Here is a 21720-nt window from a genome sequence, read left to right as displayed (position 1 = left end):
TAAACATCCACTGGCTTACCAGTCTTGTGTACCTCATGTTAAACATCCACTGGCTTACCAGTCTTGTGTACCTCATGTTCAACATCCACTGGCTTACCAGTCTTGTGTACCTCGTGTTAAACATCCACTGGCTTACCAGTCTTGTGTACCTCATGTTAAACATCCACTGGCTTACCAGTCTTGTGTACCTCGTGTTAAACATCCACTGGCTTACCAGTCTTGTGTACCTCGTGTTAAACATCCACTGGCTTACCAGTCTTGTGTACCTCGTGTTAAACATCCACTGGCTTACCAGTCTTGTGTACCTCGTGTTCAACATCCTCCGACTTGTGAAAAAATGGTTCAGAGAACCGACATGTTGATAAATTAGACACATATGCAACTCTTGGGTATCTTTATTGAGGAAACGTTTCGCCACACAGTGGCTTCATCAGTCCATACAAAGGAGAATCTTGAAGAACAGGAGGAGAATGAGGTAATCAGTCCCTCAACCTTGAGTCGATGTGGTCAGTCCATCAATCTTGAATAGAATACGGCATACGTGCTGAGAAGGAGCTTATAAACCGTTGGCAGGAGAGGTGTAGCAGTCATAGGTGGTGTAACTTTTGTTCAATGTTGAAGTAGGTCGTGCCCAAGAATTAGGCAAGCGAAGAATTCCCAAGTATTAAGATCCCAAGAAGTTGCAGTGTCTGACAGGTTTGTAGATGAATGGTTCTTAGGATCTTAATACTTGGGAATTCTTCGCTTGCCTAATTCTTGGGCACGACCTACTTCAACTTTGAACAAAAGTTACACCACCTATGACTGCTACACCTCTCCTGCCAACGGTTTATAAGCTCCTTCTCAGCACGTATGCCGTATTCTATTCAAGATTGATGGACTGACCACATCGACTCAAGGTTGGGGGACTGATTACCTCATTCTCCTCCTGTTCTTCAAGATTCTCCTTTGTATGGACTGATGAAGCCACTGTGTGGCGAAACGTTTCCTCAATAAAGATACTCAAGAGTTGCATATGTGTCTAATTTATCATCAAGTTGATAAATGTGTAACATTTGTTATCTTTATTCTGGAAACGTTTCGCCAGCCAGTGGCTTACATCTCCGCGAAATATGCTGAATTTTTATCAATACTGATAGACTGAACACATCGATTCCAGGCTGAGGGACTGATTGCCTCAAAATCCTCTTCATCTTCCACCTCTTTACATTGGACTGAAGAAACCACTGGCTGGCGAAACTTTTCCCAGAATAAAGATGCACAAATGCTGCACAAATGTCTCATTTATCTACTGGCATACTGGAATTAGTTCAGCCGCCACATTAACAACGAAGACGGATTACAAAGAGTTTAAAGTGACAGGTGTTCCATCAGTAGGTGGTGATGCAGTGTTGAAGGTGCCGCCCTCATACTGGAGATTGAGACACTTATGCAACATATGGGAATCTTTATTCAGGAAACGTTTCGCCACACAGTGGCTTCATCAGTCCAATACAAAGCAGAAGGTGTAAGGAGAGGAGGAGTTTGAGGTAATCAGTATATAAGCCACGTCTACGGCCATATGCTGTACATTCTACAAGATTGATGGACTGAACACATCGACTCCAGGCTGAGGGACTGATTACCTCAAACTCCTCCTCTCCTTACACCTTCTGCTATGTATTGGACTGATGAAGCCACTGTGTGGCGAAACGTTTCCTGAGTAAAGATTCCCATATGTTGCTTAAGTGTCTCAATCTTCAACTTGTCGGTTTTTCAAACCATTCATCACACGCCCTCATACTGTTTTATAGTTCAACGGTATATAATGGTGAGGCTTCCATACACTCATTACAGCCCTTTTATAAACCGTTTATCGAGCCTCCATGTCCTCATGTATGAGACCAGCAATGTTCCTTTTGTGAATAGGGCATCTATATTCATATTGAGAAAAACTGCCATCAACGTAAGTACATAAGAACGTAAGAACATGAGAAAGAAGGAATACTGGCCCATGCGAGGCAGGTTCAATTCTCCCACCGCCCTGACCTAGTCAGGTCAGTCACATTCACTTAAGGGAGGAGCATGGCATCCGACCTAATAGCACAAGCTAGTCAGATCCAACTCACACCCGCCCACACCCACTCATGTATTTAGCCAACCTATTTTTTAAACTACACAACGTCTTAGCTTCTATGACGGTACTCGGGAGTTCGTTCCACTCATCCACAACTCTTTTATGGGTATGTTGTATCCGTGCCACGAACACCACTTATATTATAAGGCTCCAACATGTGTTTTGCGGCAGTTACTGCAGCGTTGTGTCTGCACTAGTGCTGCTGCTGCTACTGTTGCTGTTGTGCTTTTGAAGAGCTGTGTGGAAATAACTAGCGGTAGCACATGACATGGTGGTCGCACATGACATAGTAAGAACATAAGAACATAAGAACGAAGGAACACTGCAGAAGGCCTACTGGCCCATGCGAGGCAGGTCCAAGTCCCTACCGGCTTAAGCCAATGCACCCAACCTAGTCAGGTCAGGTCACATTGACTTAAGGGAGGAACACGGCAACCGACCTGTTAGCACAAGCTATCAGGTCCAACTCACACCCACCCACATCTACTCATGTATTTATCCAACCTATTTTTAAAGCTACACAACGTTCTGGCCTCTATAACTGTACTCGGGAGTTTGTTCCACTCATCCACAACTCTATTACCAAACCAGTACTTTCCTATATCCCTCCTGAATCTGAATTTTTCCAACTTAAAACCATTGCTGCGAGTCCTGTCTAGGCTAGATATTTTCAGCACACTATTTACATCCCCTTTATTTATTCCTGTCTTCCACTTATAAACCTCAATCATATCCCCCCTAATTCTACGTCTTTCTAGAGAGTGCAGTTTCAGGGCCCTTAGTCTATCCTCATAGGGAAGGTTTCTGATACATGGGATCATCTTTGTCATCCTCCTTTGTACATTTTCCAGAGAATTTATATCCATTCTGTAATACGGTGACCAAAACTGTGCAGCATAATCTAAATGAGGCCTAACCAAGGATGTATAGAGTTGAAGAACAACCTGAGGACTCCTATTATTTATGCTTCTTGATATGAAGCCAAGGATTCTATTAGCTTTATTGCGAACACTTATGCACTGTTGTCTTGGTTTCAGATTACTGCTAACCAGAACTCCTAAATCTTTTTCGCAATCCGTAATATTAAGATCTACATTATTTAGTTTATATGTGGCATGGTTATTGTCCTGTCCAACATTTAGAACTTTGCATTTGTCTATATTAAACTGCATCTGCCACTTCTCCGACCACTGCATCAGTCTATTCAAATCTTCCTGGAGTGCTCGAATGTCCTCGTCAGAATGAATTCGACGGCCTATTTTGGTGTCATCGGCAAACTTGCCGATGTCGCTCTTTATGCCCTCATCTATGTCGTTTATGTAGATTGTGAACAGCAGGGGGCCCAACACTGACCCCTGTGGAACACCGCTCGTGACGCTTCCCCACTCTGATTTCTCCCCATTTATGCAAACTCTCTGCTGCCTATTTGTCAACCATGCCTCTATCCAGGAAAAAATTTCTCCTCCTATTCCATGTGCTTTAATTTTCCTCAATAGTCTCTGATGTGGGACCCTGTCAAAAGCCTTACTGAAGTCCATATACACAATATCATATTCATTACCATGATCTACCTCCTCAAATACCTTAGTGAAAAAAGTTAATAAATTCGTAAGGCAGGAACGCCCCTTTGTAAAACCATGCTGAGATTCGTTGATTAATTTATGCTTTTCAAGGTGGCTACGAACTGCCTCGGCAATTATTGATTCCATAAATTTTCCCACTATGGAGGTTAGGCTTATTGGTCTATAGTTCGAAGCTAAGGACCTGTCACCTGTTTTGAAAATAGGTATCACATTTGCCATTTTCCACTTATCTGGCACCATGCCAGTTTGTAGTGATATGTTGAAAAGATTAGCCAAAGGTGTGCTAAGCTCCTCTTTACATTCCTTTAGAACCCTTGCATACAGTTCATCAGGGCCTGGGGATTTGTTAGGTTTTAATTTATCTATTTGCCTAAGGACCATGTCACTTGTGACCCTAATAGTGCACAGTTTATTATCGTCCTGTTCTACATAATTTATCATTACTGGAATATCGCTGGTATCCTCCTGTGTAAAAACTGAGAGGAAGTATGTGTTAAAAATTCTACACATTTCCTTATCACTGTCAGTGAGCTGACCCGAGGAACTTTTGAGTGGGCCTATCTTGTCCCTGATCTTACTTCTGTATACCTGAAAGAATCCTTTTGGGTTAGTCTTCGATTCTCTTGCAACTTTAACCTCATAATCTCTATTTGCTTTTCTAATTCCCTTTTTTATTTCTCTCTTTAACTGAATATATCGATTTCTTAATTGCCCCTCTCCTCTTTTGATTTGCCTATATATGCCTCTCTTTTGACCAATCAGATATTTTAATCTATTGTTCATCCATTTAGGATCATTTTTGTTAGATCTGATTTCCCTATTTGGAACATAATTTGACTGAGCAGCTAGAACTATGCCCTGGAAAGCATCATATCGGCAACCATCACCACCTACCTGACCCCTAGTCAGGTCATTCCAGTTCAGCCCACCTAAGTAATTTTTCAGTCCTATGAAATCAGCCAAGCGAAAGTCAGGGACGGAGACTTGATTGCCATTATTAGGGGAATTCCATGATATGTTAAAACTGAGTGATTTGTGATCACTCTCCCCAAGCTCATCATTAACCTCAAGATTATTAATTAGTGTTTCCCTACTGGCAAGAACCAAGTCAAGGAGGTTATTTCCCCTAGTTGGCTCTGTCACAAACTGTTTTAAAAAACAATCCTGGATCGTATCAAGAAAGTCACCCGACTCTAAATTTCCTGTCAAATTGCTCCAGTCAATCTGTCTATAGTTGAAATCTCCCATTAGCACAACATTTTCGTATGTAGATGCCTTACGAATTTCGTCCCATAGAAGTTTACTGCACTCCCTATCAAGATTTGGGGCCCTGTAAATCACACCCAAAATTAGTTTTTCTCGGCCCTCGAGAAGCTGTAACCAAACAGATTCAGTGGCTGACGCTTCTAATTTAATATCTTGTCTAACACAACAATTTAAATTGTCTCTGACATACATCGCTACTCCACCACCTTTCCTGTTGACCCTGTCAGTGTGGAATAATTTATAGCCTTGTATGTGACATTCAGAGGGCATCTCTCTATCTTTCAGATTGAGCCAGGTCTCTGTTATAGCAATAATATCTATGTTTCCTGCACTTGCAATTAATCTTAGCTCATCTATCTTATTTCTAACACTCCTGCTATTAGTATAGTAAACCTTAAGGGAGCTAGTCCCTTGCTGCCCTCTGCTGTCCCCCTTTGTTTGCTGACCTGTTCTATTGTCTTTATTTATAACTTCATGCTGAATGCCTTTTATACATTTACTGTTTCCAACCCTAGTGTTGCAACCTGCTTGTTTCCCACACACACCCATACCTCTATCTTCCATCAGTAGTAGCAGCACATCATCTGGTGGCAGCTCATCACATCACCTGGTGGTAGCATATCACCTCGTGGCATCACACCACCTGGTGGCAGTACCTAACATGGTGGCAGCTTCACCTAGGACATGTAAATTAAAAAAAAAATGAAGGAAAATCCTCAGTTTTGTGAGTCAGTTGTGTATTTTACGTGTACCTCATGATTCATTATCCATTGTCCGTGGTTCCCTCTTCTTTAACTCAGGTTGTCTCTGTCTTCCCTGTCCACTGCTGAGTGTAGGTGTCACCTGCGCTAAGACATAAGGGCAAATTTTCTTAAATATATTTTTAACGGTAGTAATGTCTTAAGGGTTGGATCCTTAAGTGGCAACTTTTCAAGTGTCCACAACTTGTTTGTGAGAGAACACGTTTAGCAGAGTAACTGAGGTGAGACGATGTGTACTGAAACAAACAAACACATGTTTCTGTTTAATATGTCTTTTTCCTGATGTGAGATAATAGTTCCAGCGTTGATGTGCTTGTGTCTTAGACGCATTCTGCTGATACATTTTTTCTTTACTAATATTGTTCAAAACGTGAAGATTCATCAAGCAGTTCACTTATCAAACTTAGACTAAAATATATAAACAGATTTCAGTATTTTTTCTCAACCTCTGAACATTTTGGAGCTTCTTTTAATGAAGTCCACCGCATATTATCAAGTCCTTGAAACCACTGATCTAACTACTGTATACACAGAAATCTGTTAGTGTCTTGATTACTACTGGTGAACCAGACAAACCATCTTGGTGACCAGAGGGACTAGTCCTAAATCTACACACGAAAATCACTCCCTGTGAAAGCCAAAGACTCCGCAGGCGGTGCAACATCCCTCCAATAAAAAGCAGGGGTGTCGTGAGTACACTAAAGGACAACATAATAAGTGTAAGGGGCCCAAAACGGTTCACTGCTTCCCAGCATACATAAGAGGGATTGCCAATAGACCCCTGGATGCCTTCAAGAGGGAGCTGGAGAGATATCTAAAGTCAATACCTGACCAGCCAAGCTGTGGTTTAGTACGTTAGATTGCGTGCCGCCAGCAGTGACAGCCTCGTTGATCAGGCTCTAATCCACCGCGAGGCCTGGTCGCGGACTGGGTAGAGGGGGCGTTGACCCCCGAAACACCCTCCAGGGAGACTCCGGGTATGAATGTGCCAGGAGCAAGTTTTATTTTCTTCATAATAGATTTTTCTTCGAGTCATGAACTGTAGTCATAACTTCAACTGCTGAAAGACTTTCACTTTAAATCTTTGAAACAACTTCGCAGAAAGTTGCTGTGCGCGAAGTTGACACAAAGTTCTTCACATGGATTTTCAGAAGTTTTTCGGTACAACGGAGATTTATTTTTCTTCAGAATATGATTTCAAACCGGGAAGCAGTTGTATTGGTCGTGTGTGCGTCAGTGCCAACCACCCAGCTTTACTTTATTAGTAAAGTTATTTACATTCATTGTCAAAGAACAAAATTTCTTCATTTCTAATCTAACAATAAAGATGCAGTAAAGAGAATATAAATCTTAGCTACGATCGCTTCAGCATCAACAACATGACAGCTGCAGGCAGACAACACTGTTTACCTTGAGAGTGGTATAAACCTTGGTAATAAATACCGACAAGTTGGTTTAGAAAGACACGTAAGCAAACACTGTAACATATTTATTAGAAAACGTTGCGTCACATCTCACTCTCCGCCTATGTATATAATGTCTTTCTACCTCTGTATGTTAGAAGTGATCAAGGTCCCAGAACCGAAACGTTTTCTAATAAATATGTTATAGTGTTTGCTTACGTGTCTTTCTAAGCCACCTTGAGAGTGTTCCAGGGGTCAACGCCCCCGTGGTTCGGTCTATGACCAGGCCTCCCGGTGATCAGGGCCTGATCAACCAGACTGTTACTGACGGCCGTCACTCATTCTAGCATGCAAACCACAGCTCGCCTGGTCAGGAACTGACTTTAGGAACCTATCCAATTCCCTCCTGGAACAGCCAGGGGTCTATTGGTAATCTCCCTTATGTATGATGGGAGGCTGTTAAACAGTCTTGATCCCCTCACACTTACTGTGTTGTTTCTCATTGTACTCACGGCACCCCACCATCGTCTGCTGATCCTTTTGCTTTCGATGGGAGTGATTTCTTTGTGCAGATTTGGGATCAGTCCCTCTAGGATTTTCCAGGTCTAGATTAAGATATATCTCTCTCGCCGGCGTTCCAAAGAGTACATGTCAAGGGGCTTCATACGTTCCCAGTAAGTAAGGTGCTTGACAAAACTTGTACGCACAGTGAAGGTCGTCTGTATATTTTTTCTAGGTCTGCAATTTCACCTGCCTTCAAAGGGGCCGTTAGTGTACAGCAGTATTCCAGCCTAGAGAGGATAAATGACTTAAAGAGGATCATCACTGGCTTGGCATCCCTAGTTTTGAAGGTTCTCATTATCCTTCCTATCATTTTCCTAGCAGATGTGATGATATTACTGTGATCTTTGCAAGTGAGATCCTTCACATTAGTTTTCTGTTCTGTTATGTTATTAGAATGTGTTTAATACTCTGTTCTAGCTTTTATTTCCTCAAGTTTTCCATAACAGTGCTAATGAAATTTGTCCTCAGTGAACATCACATCATTTTCTGCTGCCCACTGGAAGACTTGGCTTATATCCGCTTGGAGAGTTAAAATGTCTTCGCTGATGACACTCTCATGCAAATTCTAGTATGGTCTGTTAATGATGGGATCCACAACAATTCCAATTACAGTGGAATCTCGACTTACGAGTTTAATCTGTTCCGTGACCTAGCTCGTAAGTCAATTTGCTCGTATATCAATTAAATTTTCCTCCTTCAAATTAACTGAAATGCCATTAATCTGTTCCAGCAGAAATCCTTCTCTCGGTAGGTAGGGCAAAATACTTAAATATGATGCTAATATCAACTCCGCTGCTTATTTATCAATCGCAATCCATCAAATATGATATAATATACAATATAAATAACATAGAAACATGATATATACTCTAGAATGGACAAAATGTCATGTGATTAGTGATGGCGGTGGCCAGTCCCGCTCCAGCTGACTATATCTTCCCATGTTATCATTATAAGAGAAAACTGAGTGTTTGTGAGGCTAACTACACTAGATCACTAGTTTCATAAGGAAAACACTGAAACGATGTTGTGGAAAATTGCATTTATCTGAATGTATCATTATGTACATATCAGTAAATTAACAAAGATAATTATTATTTATCAGTTAGACATGTAGGAATTTGGGACACCTAGGTCGCAAAAAATGTCCCCCTTCGATACCTACCACTGTCATATCCACAAGTTGCTCTGGACCTATTAATTATAAATGAAATATACATCACCAGGAATGCTGGTAAATATATAAATTTGTGGACTGTATATTAAAAATAATAAATGATTATATATATATATATATATATATATATATATATATATATATATATATATATATATATATATATATATATATATATATGCACATTTATACAACAGAAGGAGAATATATCTTAATCATAACACTCACCAATTTGACTGGAGATTAATGTGTATCATACTCAGAAAACCTCACTGTCTATCTATGAAAATAACACTGGCCAGGTTACTACACAAGACTTATCTGAGGTTCCTGGAGCTGTCTTGTCCAGTCGCCTGATATCTCAAGTTATGCAGGACTGCACATCCGTCAATTTCGCCTCCTATTTGAGAGGTGTCAGCCCAATTTTAACCTCTAGAGCACGAAAAATTCTTCCCATTACACTAACGTTTACTTGGCTCATTCAAACCAAAATGGCGACTGTCCATCTTTTAAAAATACACTTTTATTAAATACAATATAGGGCATCTATTTACCTATAAATTACCATATTTCCGGAAAATATACAGTATTTTCCACAGATGTATTTATAAATAAATATTGTATAAAAACGTAATAGAGAATGTAAAGAAATTGGTTTTATAAAGTATATACACCTGGAAAATCCTAGAGGGACTAGTACCGAACTTGCACACGAAAATCACTCACTACGAAAGCAAAAGACTTGGCAGACGATGCACCATCCCCCCAATGAAAAGCAGGGGTGTCACTAGCACGTTAAGAGACCATACAATAAGTGTCAGGGGCCCGAGACTGTTCAACTGCCTCCCAGCATACATAAGGGGGATTACCAACAGACCCCTGGCAGTCTTCAAGCTGGCACTGGACAAGCACCTAAAGTCGGCTCCTGACCAGCCGGGCTGTGGCTCGTACGTTGGTTTGCATGCAGCCAGCAGCAACAGCCTGGTTGATCAGGCTCTGATCCACCAGTAGGCCTGGTCACAGACCGGGCCGCGGGGGCGTTGACCCCCGGAACTCTCTCCAGGTAAACTCCAGGTATGTACGTTGGCGGAGGTGGAGGGTAGAAGATAGGCTACTAGCTCGTACTGTCTCGTAAACAACCTGCACACTCACTTGTTTATCATGATTTCATGCTGTACTTCCATGGACATCATCCTCTTTTTCTTCTCAGCACTGTCCTTTGCACTTACTTTCTTAGGACACATGGTTATAAAAAAGAAATTTGGCAATAATAACACGAGAAATGCTTCCACGGCGACATAAACACATGCACAGCTCATCTTATGTTGTTGCGTTTGCTGCACCACCTAGTGGCAATTTTCTGAAACTCGCTCATCATCATCATTATTATTATTATTATTAATTTAGGGAACTGGAGCACTGATACAGTTCCCTAGATCAAGAGCCCCTCACCAGCATCAAGGTTCCTTGATGCTTGTGTTCGAGTTCCCTAAAGCAATAATAATGATAATGAGTTTACTTCAGTTCCCTAAATTAATAATGATAATTATAATAATAATAATAACAAGGAGCTTCAGAACGCCGCCAACTCAGTGCACTGTTTACCTCGCTGTGGAAGCATTTCTCTCGTGTTTGCCTGTATTTTATGCAATTATTTTGCCAAATTTCTTTTTTCTAACCATGGGCTTTAAGAAAGTAAGTGTAAAGGACAGTGCTGAGAAGATAAAGAGGATGATGTCCATGGAATTAAAGCATAAAATCATAGATAAACAAGCAAGATGTGTGGGTTGTGGGTTGAGGGGAAAGCGAGGGAAGCTCACTCGTAACTCCAATGTTGGCTCGTAACTCAGAGCAAAAAATCGACCGAGCGACGGCTCGTATTTTGAAAAATTTGTATGTTCGGACACTGGTAGGTCGAGGTTCCATTGAATATGTAGTACTTAGTTTTCTGGAAAAATTTTGATTTTAAGTCTGAATAATTTTTGAAGGTCAGTCAGAAGAACCGAAGCTTTGGTTTTCCTTGACCGTATGTGTGCACCCATAAACCTGGAACAGCTGCTTCCAAAGCTTTAGTGATAGGTGTCAGGTTTTTGAAAATTATCTGTAACTGTCTCGACACACACACACACACACACACACACACACACACACACACACACACACACACACACACACACACACACACACACACACGCACACACACGCATAACTACACACCTACACGCGTAACTACACACCTACATGCTCACACACACACACCTACACACACACACACACACACACCTACACACACACACACACACACACACACATACACACACACACACACACACACACACACACACAGAGGGCCCATAGGCCCTCTGCCCTCACCCTCCACACCACAGACCCCACCCCACAGGAACCCCCTATAGGCTCCTGCCAGGGCACCTGCTCCCCCTAACCCACCTTTCTCCCCAGACTGCAGTTATAGAATAGACACAAATGCAACACTTGGGTGTCTTTATTTTCTCCAATAAAGATACCCAAGTGTTGCAATTGTCTCTAATTATCAACTTGTTGGTTCTCTGAACCATTCTTCTACACAGTTATAGTTGAAGGTTTGATACACGATCACGGCTGGAATAACGAATAAATGTGAGGAGTGGCATGAAAGGATCATGGAGATGTCCCCAGACATCATAGCAGTCACTGAAACAAAACTTACTGGCACAATAACAGATGCAATCTTCCCACCCGGATATCAGATCCTGAGGAAGGATAGAAGGAGCAGAGGGGGAGGAGGTGTTGCACTGCTAATTAAAAACCGGTGGGGTTATCAAGAAATGGAAAGAATGGACGAGATTGGAGAAAGGGACTACGTACTAGGTACAGTTCAGTCAGGGGAACATAAGGTAGTCATTGCAGTGATGTATAACCCACCACAGAACTGCAGGAGGCCAAGAGAGGAATATGAGTGCAACAGAGCAATAGTGGGCACACTAGCTGAGGTGGCAAAAAGGCTGACTCGAGTAGAGTGAAGTTACTGGTTATGGGTGACTTCAGCCACTGGGAGATTGATTGGGAAAACCTGGAGCCACATGGGGCTCCCAGAACGTGGAGAGTCAAGATGATGGATGTGGTACTGGCAAACTTCATGCACCAACATGTTAAGGACACTACCAGAGAGAAAGGAGAGGATGAACCAGCAAGACTGGACCTTGTGTTCACCCTGAGCAGCTCAGACATTGAGGACATCACATATGAAAGGCCCCTTGGAGCTAGTGAACATGTGGTTCTGAGCCTTGAATACATCGTGGAGCTACAAATGGAGAGGGTAACAGGAATAGAAAGGGAAAAGCAAAACTATGAAAGGGGGGACTACACAGGTATAAGGACCTTCCTGCAGGTGGTTCAGTGGGAATGAGAGTTGGTAGGAAAATCAGTAAACGAAATGATGGAGGACTAAACAAAATGCAAGGAGGCAGAGGAAAAGTTTGTTCACAGGGGTAACAGAAATAATGGGAAGAACAGAACGAGCCCTTGGTTCACCCGAAGGTGTAGGGAGGCAAAAACTAAGTGCTCTAGAGAATGGAAAAAGTACAGAAGGCAAAGGACTCAGGAAAATAAAGAGATTAGCCGATGAGCCAGAAATTAGTATGCACAGATAAGGAGGGAGGCCCAGCGGCAGTACGAAAACGACATAGCATCGAAAGTCAAGTCTGACCCAAAACTGCTTTACAGCCAAATCAGGAGGAAGACAACAGGCTGAGGAAAGATGGTGGGAAGCTCACAAGAAATGACCAAAAAGTATGTGAGGAGCTCTAACATGAGATTTCAGGAAGTATTTACAGTGGATGCTGAAGGGACACTGGGAAGACTAAACAGTGGGTACACCAACAAGTGTTGGATGAATTACACACAACTGAGGAGGAGGTGAAGAAGCTCCTAAATGACCTTGATACCTCAAAGGTGGTGGGACCGGACATCTCTCCGTGGGTCCTTAGAGAGGGAGCAGAGACGCTGTGTGTGCCACTAACCAAAATCTTCAACACCTCCCTTGAAACTGGGCAACTACCTGAAGTACGGAAGATGGCAAATGTGGTCCCCATCTTTAAGAAAGGAGACAGAAATGAAGCATTAAACTATAGACAAGTGTCACTGACGTGTATAGTATGCAAAGTCATGGAGAAGATTATCAGGAGGAGAGTGGTGGAGCACCTGGAGCGGAACAAGATTATAAACGACAGCCAGTGCGGATTCATGGAAGGCAAATCCTGTGTCACAAACCTACTGGAGTTTTATGACAAAGTAACTGAAGTAAGAAATGAGAGGGAGGGGTGGGTTGATTGCATTTTCTTGAACTGCAAGAAGGCCTTCTACACAGTTCCTCACAAGAGATTAGTACAGAAGCTAGAGGATCAGGCACATATAACAGGAAAGGGCACTGCCGTGGATCAGAGAATACCTAACAGGGAGGCAACAACGAGTCATGGTCCGTGATGAGGTATCACAGTGGGCGCCTGTGACAAGCGGGGTTCCACAGGGGTCAGTCCTGGGACCAGTGCTATTCTTGGTATATGTGAACGACATGATGGAAGGGATAGATTCAGAAGTGTCCCTGTTTGCAGATGATGTGAAGTAGACCAGACAGGTCTACAAAGAGACCTGGATAGGCTGGATGCGTGGTCCAGCAACTGGCTCGTAGAATTTAACCCCTCCAAATGCAAAGTCATGAAGATCGCAGAAAGGCAAATAAGACCGCAGACAGAGTATAGGCTAAGAGGCCAAAGACTGCAAACCTCACTCAAGGAGAAAGATCTAGGAGTGAGTATAATACCGAGTACATCGCCAGATGTACACATTAACCAGATAACTGCTGCGGCATATGGGCGCCTGTCAAAACCTGAGAATAGCGTTCCGGTACCTCAGTAAGGAATCGTTCAAGACTTTATACACTGTGTACGTCAGGCCCATGCTGGAGTACGCAACACCAGTCTGGAACCTACACATGGTCAAACACGTCAAGAAATTAGAGGAAGTGCAAAGGTTTCCAACAAGGCTAGTTCCAGAGCTAAGGGAAATGTCCTACGAAGAAAGGTTAAGGGAAATCGGTCTGACGACACTGAAGGACAGGAGGGTCAGGAGAGACATGATGACGACATACAAAATACTGCGTGGAATAGACAAGGTGGACAGAGACTGGATGTTCCAGAGATGGGACACAGAAACAAGAGGTCACAATTGGAAGCTGAAGACTCAGACGGGTCACAGGGATGTTAGGAAGTATTTCTTCAGCCACAGAGTTGTTAGGAAGTGGAACAGTCAGGCCAGCGATGTAGTGGAGGCAGGAACCATATATAGTTTCAAGACGAGGTATGATAAAGCTCATGGAGCAGGGAGTGGGAGGACCCAGTAGTGGTCAGTGAAGAGGCGGGGCCAGGAGCTAAGTCTCGACCCTTGCAACCACAGTTAGGTGAGTACAATTGGGTGAGTACACACACAAAGCAGGGGTGTCACTAGCACGTTAAGAGACCATACAATAAGTGTCAGGGGCCCGAGACTGTTCAACTGCCTCCCAGCACACATAAGGGGGATTACCAACAGACCCTTGGCAGTCTTCAAGCTGGCACTGGACAAGCACCTAAAGTCAGTTCCGGATCAGCCGGGCTGTGGCTCGTACGTTGGTTTGCGTGCAGCCAGCAGCAACAGCCTGGTTGATCAGGCTCTGATCCACCAGGAGGCCTGGTCACAGACCGGGCCGCGGGGGCGTTGACCCCCGGAACTCTCTCCAGGTAAACTCCAGGTAAATACATACACGCGCGCGCGCACACACACACACACACACACACACACACACACACACACACACACACACACACACACACACACACACACGCACACACGCACACACACCTAGTAGCGACCAGTGAAGAGGCGGGGCCAGGAGCTTGGACTCGACCCCTGCGACCTCAACTAGGTGAGTACACACACGCACGCACGCCTACACACGTACACATACACCCAGTGTGTGTGTGTGTGTGTGTGTGTGTGTGTGTGTGTGTATATGTATCTTTCTGTGCGTGAGCCTTCGTGTATGTCTCACTGTGTGCGGGCGCAATGTTAAGGTGAGAAATAGGGACCTACTATTCATTAGGCATAATAGTCACAGTACCTAGGACCTACGAAATCTCTAAGACCTACTAAAAATTTTATAAACTATAAATATTCCCTCAAATTTGGGAAGCAACAAATTCATAACTTCCTCCATTATATATATTTACAAAAGTTACAAATTAATATTGTATTATTATATATATATCTGTTGTAAATTTAATTATGTGACAAGATTTACAGTTTTTTATTCTTGTAAAGAATATGGTTATATTAGCGAAGAAGACTGAAGTAATGGCAGGTGTCAAGTTCAAAAATAATATTAGTAATAAAATAATAAATATGTTTGGTGCACATTAATATTGCAATTAATTATTTCGGTTGGGGAGGAGGGGGGGGGGGAATTACGAAGGCAAGTTGGCCTAGGATCTTCGAAGGCAAGTTGGCCTAGGATCTTCGGAGGCAAGTGGGCCTAGGATCTTCGAAGGCAAGTTGGCCTAGATTCTTCGAAGGCAATTGGGCCTAGGATCTTCGAAGGCAAGTGGGTCTAGGATCTTTAAAGGCAAGTTGGCCTAGGATCTTCGAAGGCAAGTGGGCCTAGGATCTTCGAAGGCAAGTGAGCCTAGGATCTTCGAAGGCAAGTGGGTCTAGGATCTTTAAAGGCAAGTTGGCCTAGGATCTTCGAAGGCAAGTGGGCCTAGGATCTTCGAAGGCAAGTGAGCCTAGGATCTTCGAAGGCAAAAGGACCTAGGATTTTCGAAGGTCTGAAAATGACAATGGCTGGAAGGCACACACAAAGGTTATGGTGGGAGGAGCACAAGAGAAGGATATGGGTGTAAGGGTTGGAGTGTTTGTGTAGCGAGCGGTGAGGACAATATTGTGAGATGGACGCCGCCTCACACGCGGGGTCATCAACAGGCAAATATTGGGAGAATATTGCTCTGAACCTCGTATGTATTGTTAGCTGGAAGCGAGGGAGAGTGCTGGGGAGAGAGTGAGGGGAAATGAGTGTGAGGCAGAGTGTCAGGGACAGTGGAGTTTAAGGTTCAGTAAGATTACGAAGGAAGATGAGGAGAATGAGATAAGGGTGGTGACTGAGGACAGGGAAGGAGAGACGGTGAGGTGCAGAGAGGAATAATAAGTGAGGTACAGGGAGGAATTAAAAATAAGTGAGGTACCGTATAGGGAGGGAGGAACAATAAGTGAGGTACAAGGAGGAAAAAACAGTAAGTGAGGCTGAGGGAGGGACTAACAGTGAGTGAGGGACGGAGAGTGAGGTTGCTTCTAGAGTAAACAATGAGTTACTCTGTGTTATGGGGAAGTTATAGGACCCACTAGCAGAACCTTGCAGTACTGGGGTATAAAACTATGTTGCATGAAATAACTATTTTTTGCAATATCTAGTATATTGAGCTGTTGGGAGCACAGCTGGCTTGATTCTCTCATAATTGATCACTCTTGTGGGAGAGAGCCATTGTGTTAATGTTACAAAAAATGCGATATCTATTAAGCATAGACATCTCCAGAGAATACTAGAAAGGTCTGCCCCTCTAGCATTCAGCCTGTTACTGAGTTTTTGTAACAAGTAGTCAGTATACTGGTCCGTTATAATTTATCTTAAGTTTAATAGTGCTTTAGGGTTGCAACTGAAAGGATACTAACTAATCGAAATTAAAATTAAGATGTTTATTAACAGTTAAAGCTGTCTAGGTGGACAAAATCAAAGTAAAAGCTCTTTATATAATTTAGGATATAAGTTCCTATACTTCTCTCGTATTGCAAAAGTAAGATATACAGTATAATAATGCTGAAGGCACATTTCATATATTTATGGCTCTTAAGTACCGTCTGGTACATTGTCAGCAATTATAAATATAGTACTAATATATACAAGTGAATGTGTGTATGTATGTGCTCCAAGTAGTCCGCTATGTCTTGAGACTCGACTCGACGTAAAAAGTGACTGACTGAACGTCCTCAAATAATCTATCTTCCTGACCAAACTGGCAATCAGAACTGCTTGCTTTAACAGTACAGTGACCATTCGCCAACAGCAATAAAATCACAAGCAGCAGTATCACGGAGTCGGGAACAAGGAGGCAAAATAACGACCCTAAATGGGGACCTACAACAGATCTTCCATAGAAGGCATAAAACTCCCTTAATGCTGAATGTAAGTTCAGCATAACCAAATCCCCGACTACGACAGCGCGTAGATGCCAGAATAAATTAGGTCAGAAGCTACAACTCAGGACCTGGGGTATTTTAGAGTCTCAGTACGACACAACCTCAGTAAAACGTCGACAATCACTGAGTCTAAACTATGTTCTGTGAACAGAGTTACACAGAGTTACGAGAAGCGTGTTTCGTCTCACCACCGAAATCATACTCTACCAGAGTCTAAATAACGAACTCAACCAGAGACAAGAGAGGGAGGTGTTGGTCAAACCAGCCCAGCTACTCCAGAGAAGCCGGCAGGTAAATAAGTGAGGTGGTAGTAAGATAGTTTGCCAATGCGGGCAGCTACTCAACACTCGAACAATGAGCATAGAATAACCTGGAGTTTACCTGGAGATCGTTCCGGGGGTCAACGCCCCCGCGGCCCGGTCTGTGACCAGGCCTCCTTAGGTCAGTGTCCCAGGATGCGACCCACACCAGTCGACTAACACCCAGGTACCCATTTTACTGATGGGGAACATAGACAACAGGTGGAAAGAAACACGTCCAATGTTTCTACTCTGGCTGGGAATCGAACCCAGGCCCTCGCCGTGTGAAGCGAGAGCGTTAACCACCAGGCCACCAGAGCCTACCTAACAATATAATTTTATATCATCAATATAAAATTATATGAATGATAATGTACATTATATACATTAGATATACATTGGGTCACATTCAGGGGGCGCAGTACCCTCCCCCCCCAGCATGACAAACGGTCGCACTAAGAGTTGCATTAGAGTCTTTCATTACCCATGTCAGTAAATAAAAACAATTATATCAATATATTGGAGTCACTCATGTGCCAAGCATTTCTTGATTTTTTCCAGTGTCTATCTCACTATAAGCTACGCCTCTCATACTAGGGCGGCACACCAGTGTGTCAGCATACATCTATGTCCATACACCAGTGTAGAGACAGCATAACTCCATAAGGTTTGAGGGTAGTGATTGAGACTGCATACTGGAATAACAGTCGTGTGAGATTGATCGGAGACGTCATTCCTTTCTAATATAGTGGTAGTGGAATGCGAGGCAGTATGGACATCTGGCACTTCATAACTGCGTGAAATCTTGAGTGAATATAAGGTGTGTAGTGAAGTGGCGGTGGCAGGTCTGCACTGAGCACTTAAATTTAGCATCGCCCCCACAACACACTCCACACTCAGCTTTTCTCCAACTGTCTCCATCGCACATCAAAACATATCACCACTGTTGTTATATAAAAAAATAATTATTATTAAATATGAGTAATTATAGTTTACATGGGCTAGATAGATTATGTTACTTTACTGAATTTAAAGTAGCAAATAACAAAAAAGTATTTGGACACAAAATTGCGTTAATTTCAATGCATCAAAAATTATATTACAACGATCACTGATATGTTTAATACTTACGGAGTACAGCTGGATTCTGAGAGCCCACCTCATGATCTTAGCATTTTTACTCTTCATAGTATTAATGTAAATGAGTGAATTGTCGTATGAAAAAAAAACATTAATTTTAAAATGGGAAATACCCAAATATACATCAAAATGCTCTAACGACACCACAAGAGCTAGAGCCTCTTTTTCAATAGTGTCATAATTTTTCTGGTGCCATTTGAGCTTAGATGAACAGTAACATACAGGATGGAGTATATCAGTGGATGCTGAGTTTTGGAGCAGCACAACACCCACTGCATAACTACTCACATCTATATGTAAGAAAAAGGGAAATTACTACTCTGCAAGACAGGAGCAAAGGAAAGCAAGCGCTTCAACCTTGTAAATGAATCAAGGCAACTCTGAGTCCAGTTGAGCTGGACTTTGCTAGTAGTGAGCTCAGTGAAAGGAGCAGTGACTTGAGAAAAGTTGGAACAAAATCTTCGATAATATCCTGCCATGCCCAGGAATCTCTGCACTCCCTTCCTATCCTGTGGCACTGGAAATGCAGAAATAGCATGAACCTTAGCATCATTAGGATCAACCTCACCTTGGCCTATACAAAACCCTAGATAAGTAATCTTGGCTTGACCAAACTACACTTAACCAAGTTAACAGTATAGTTGTAGTGTGCCAGTCTCTCAAACAATGCTCTGAGACGTGTCAAGTGTTGTTCCCATTTATTACTGTAAACCACCAAGTCGTCTAGGTAAGCTTCTATTCTGTCTAAATTGTGGGTCAACTCGTTCATTATACTTTGAAAGGAGGAAGCAGCATTACAAAAGCCGAATGGAGTGACAAGACAGTTGAACAATCCATCTTGAGCAGATATTTCCTGAGCACACTCAGTAAGAGGGACTTGTTAATATCCTCCTAAGAGATCTCAACGGCTGACATACAGGGCTCCTGACACATGATCTATAAGGTCATCAATGCAAGGTAAGGGATATCCATCAGGCAAGGTGACAGAGTTCGTTTACGGTAGTCAGTGCACATCCTGAAACTCCATCAGGCTTGGGCGCTAAAATGCATGGAGATGCCCATGGACTTTTACTGCAGTCAATAAGTCCATGAGATAAAACGTCAACTTCTTCTCTCAATGCTTTATGTTTCGTTGGACTCATCCTATAGGGCGATTGCTTAATTGGTGATGCTCCCTGTACATCAACGTGGTGTACTCCAAGAGATGATAAATTAGACACATGTGCAACTTTTGGGTATCTTTATTGAAGAAACGTTTCGCCACACAGTGGCTTCATCAGTACATACAAAGGAGAATCTTGAAGAACAGGAGGAGAATGAGGTAATCAGTCCCTCAACCTTGAGTCGATGTGGTCAGTCCAACAATCTTGAATAGATTACGGCATAAGTGCGGAGAAGGAGCTCATAAACCATAGGCAGGAGAGGTGCAGCAGTCGTAGGTGGTGCCACATTTGTTCAATGTGGAAGTAGGTCGTGCCCAAGGGTTAGGAAAGTGAAGAATTCCCAAGTATTAAGATCCCAAGAAGTTGCAGTGTCTGACAGGATTGTAGATGAATGGTTCAGAGAACCGACACATTGATAAATTAGACACACGTGCAACACTTGGGTATCTTTAATGAGGAAATGTTTCGCCACACAGTGGCTTCATCAGTTCATACAAAGGAGAATCTTGAAGAACAGGAGGAGAATGAGGTAATTAGTCCCTCAACCTTGAGTCGATGTGGTCGGTCCATCTATTCAAGATTGATGGACTGACCACAACCCCTCACTGCCGTCAACATGTTGATGGCAGTGAGGGGACTTGAGCTAGAGTTCGTCACGGCCACGCTAGCTGGAGATTCGTCTGTAAAAACTTGCATTTGTGGTCACAGTGGTGCCTATGCTAACCTTCCTATGGTGTAGAAATATACCTAGTTGGACGAATCTTATTGTGGCTAGCTGGTCCAGTGGCTAACGCGACGGTCTGGAGTTTTGAGACTCTCTGACCGCGGGTTCAAATCCCACCCGTGGTATGGTTTGGTTTTTATGTATGTGCTCCAAGTAGTCCGCTATGTCTCGAGACTCGACTCGACTTAAAACCAGTGACTAACTAAACGTCCTCAAATAATCAATCTTCCTGATCAAAGTGGCAATCAGAACAGTGTGCTTGAACAGCACGGCGACCATTCGCCAACAGCAATAAAGTCACAAGCAGCAGCACGGAGTCAGGAGCAAGGAAACAAAATAACGACCGTAACTGGGGATTTTCAACAGACTCTCCATAAAAGGTATAAAACTCCCTTAATACTGAATCTAACTTCAGCATAACCAAATCCCCGACTACGACAGTGCGCAAATGCCAGAACAAATTAGGGAAGAAGCTACAGCTCAGGGCCTGGGGTATCTTAGAGCGTCAGTACGACACACAACCTCATGCGATCATGCCACTGATAACGTGACTCTCCCATGGACTGCCCAGCTACTCCAGAGAAGCCGCCCCTCAAGGAAGGTTCCTTGATGCTGGTGAGGGGCTCTTGATCTAGGGAATTGGATCTGTGCTCCAGTTCCCCGAATTAAGCCTGAATACCTTTCACATCCCTCCCACAGGCGCTGTATAATCCTATGGGTTTAGTCCTTCCCCATTCATCTCTCAACCTGCGGGCTGAGAGGACGCTTTCTGAGCCTGCTCCTGCTTACACTTGGTGGCGAACCGTGTACTACAGTACGCAAGATGGCGGATCGTCAGGGTAGAAGAGTAAACACGGTCTGTGTTGAATTCATTTGTGGCTCTCTCAGTGGTGCAACGATGCATGTCTTGTTGCCTACCATTATTCGCGACGTCTACGGCATCCCCACTGAGGAATTATATGGTGTGGCTCTCAATGGGATGTCGAGGTTTTTTGTAAAATTCGCAAATGCCGGCTTTTACTCCAAGATTGTGGAAGCTTTTCAAGAGAGGAAAATGGCAGTGAATTCAGCCGTAGAGGTATGCCTGCATGACGTCTTCACATACGTCACCTGGGTCAAAGTAAGGAACGTGCCTTTCGAGGCAGAGGAAAATTTTTGGTAAATACTGCACGGTACATGCAGCGACCAAGGGAGTGTGGAAGGAGGGCCCATACGAGGGGCTCCCGGAAGGCTCCTGCACCCTC

This window comes from Cherax quadricarinatus, chromosome 40 (assembly GCF_038502225.1).
Source record: "Cherax quadricarinatus isolate ZL_2023a chromosome 40, ASM3850222v1, whole genome shotgun sequence".
NCBI classification, from domain to species: domain Eukaryota; kingdom Metazoa; phylum Arthropoda; class Malacostraca; order Decapoda; family Parastacidae; genus Cherax; species Cherax quadricarinatus.
The sequence above is the reverse complement of the archived record's forward strand: the minus strand, read 5'-3'. Positions refer to the sequence as shown.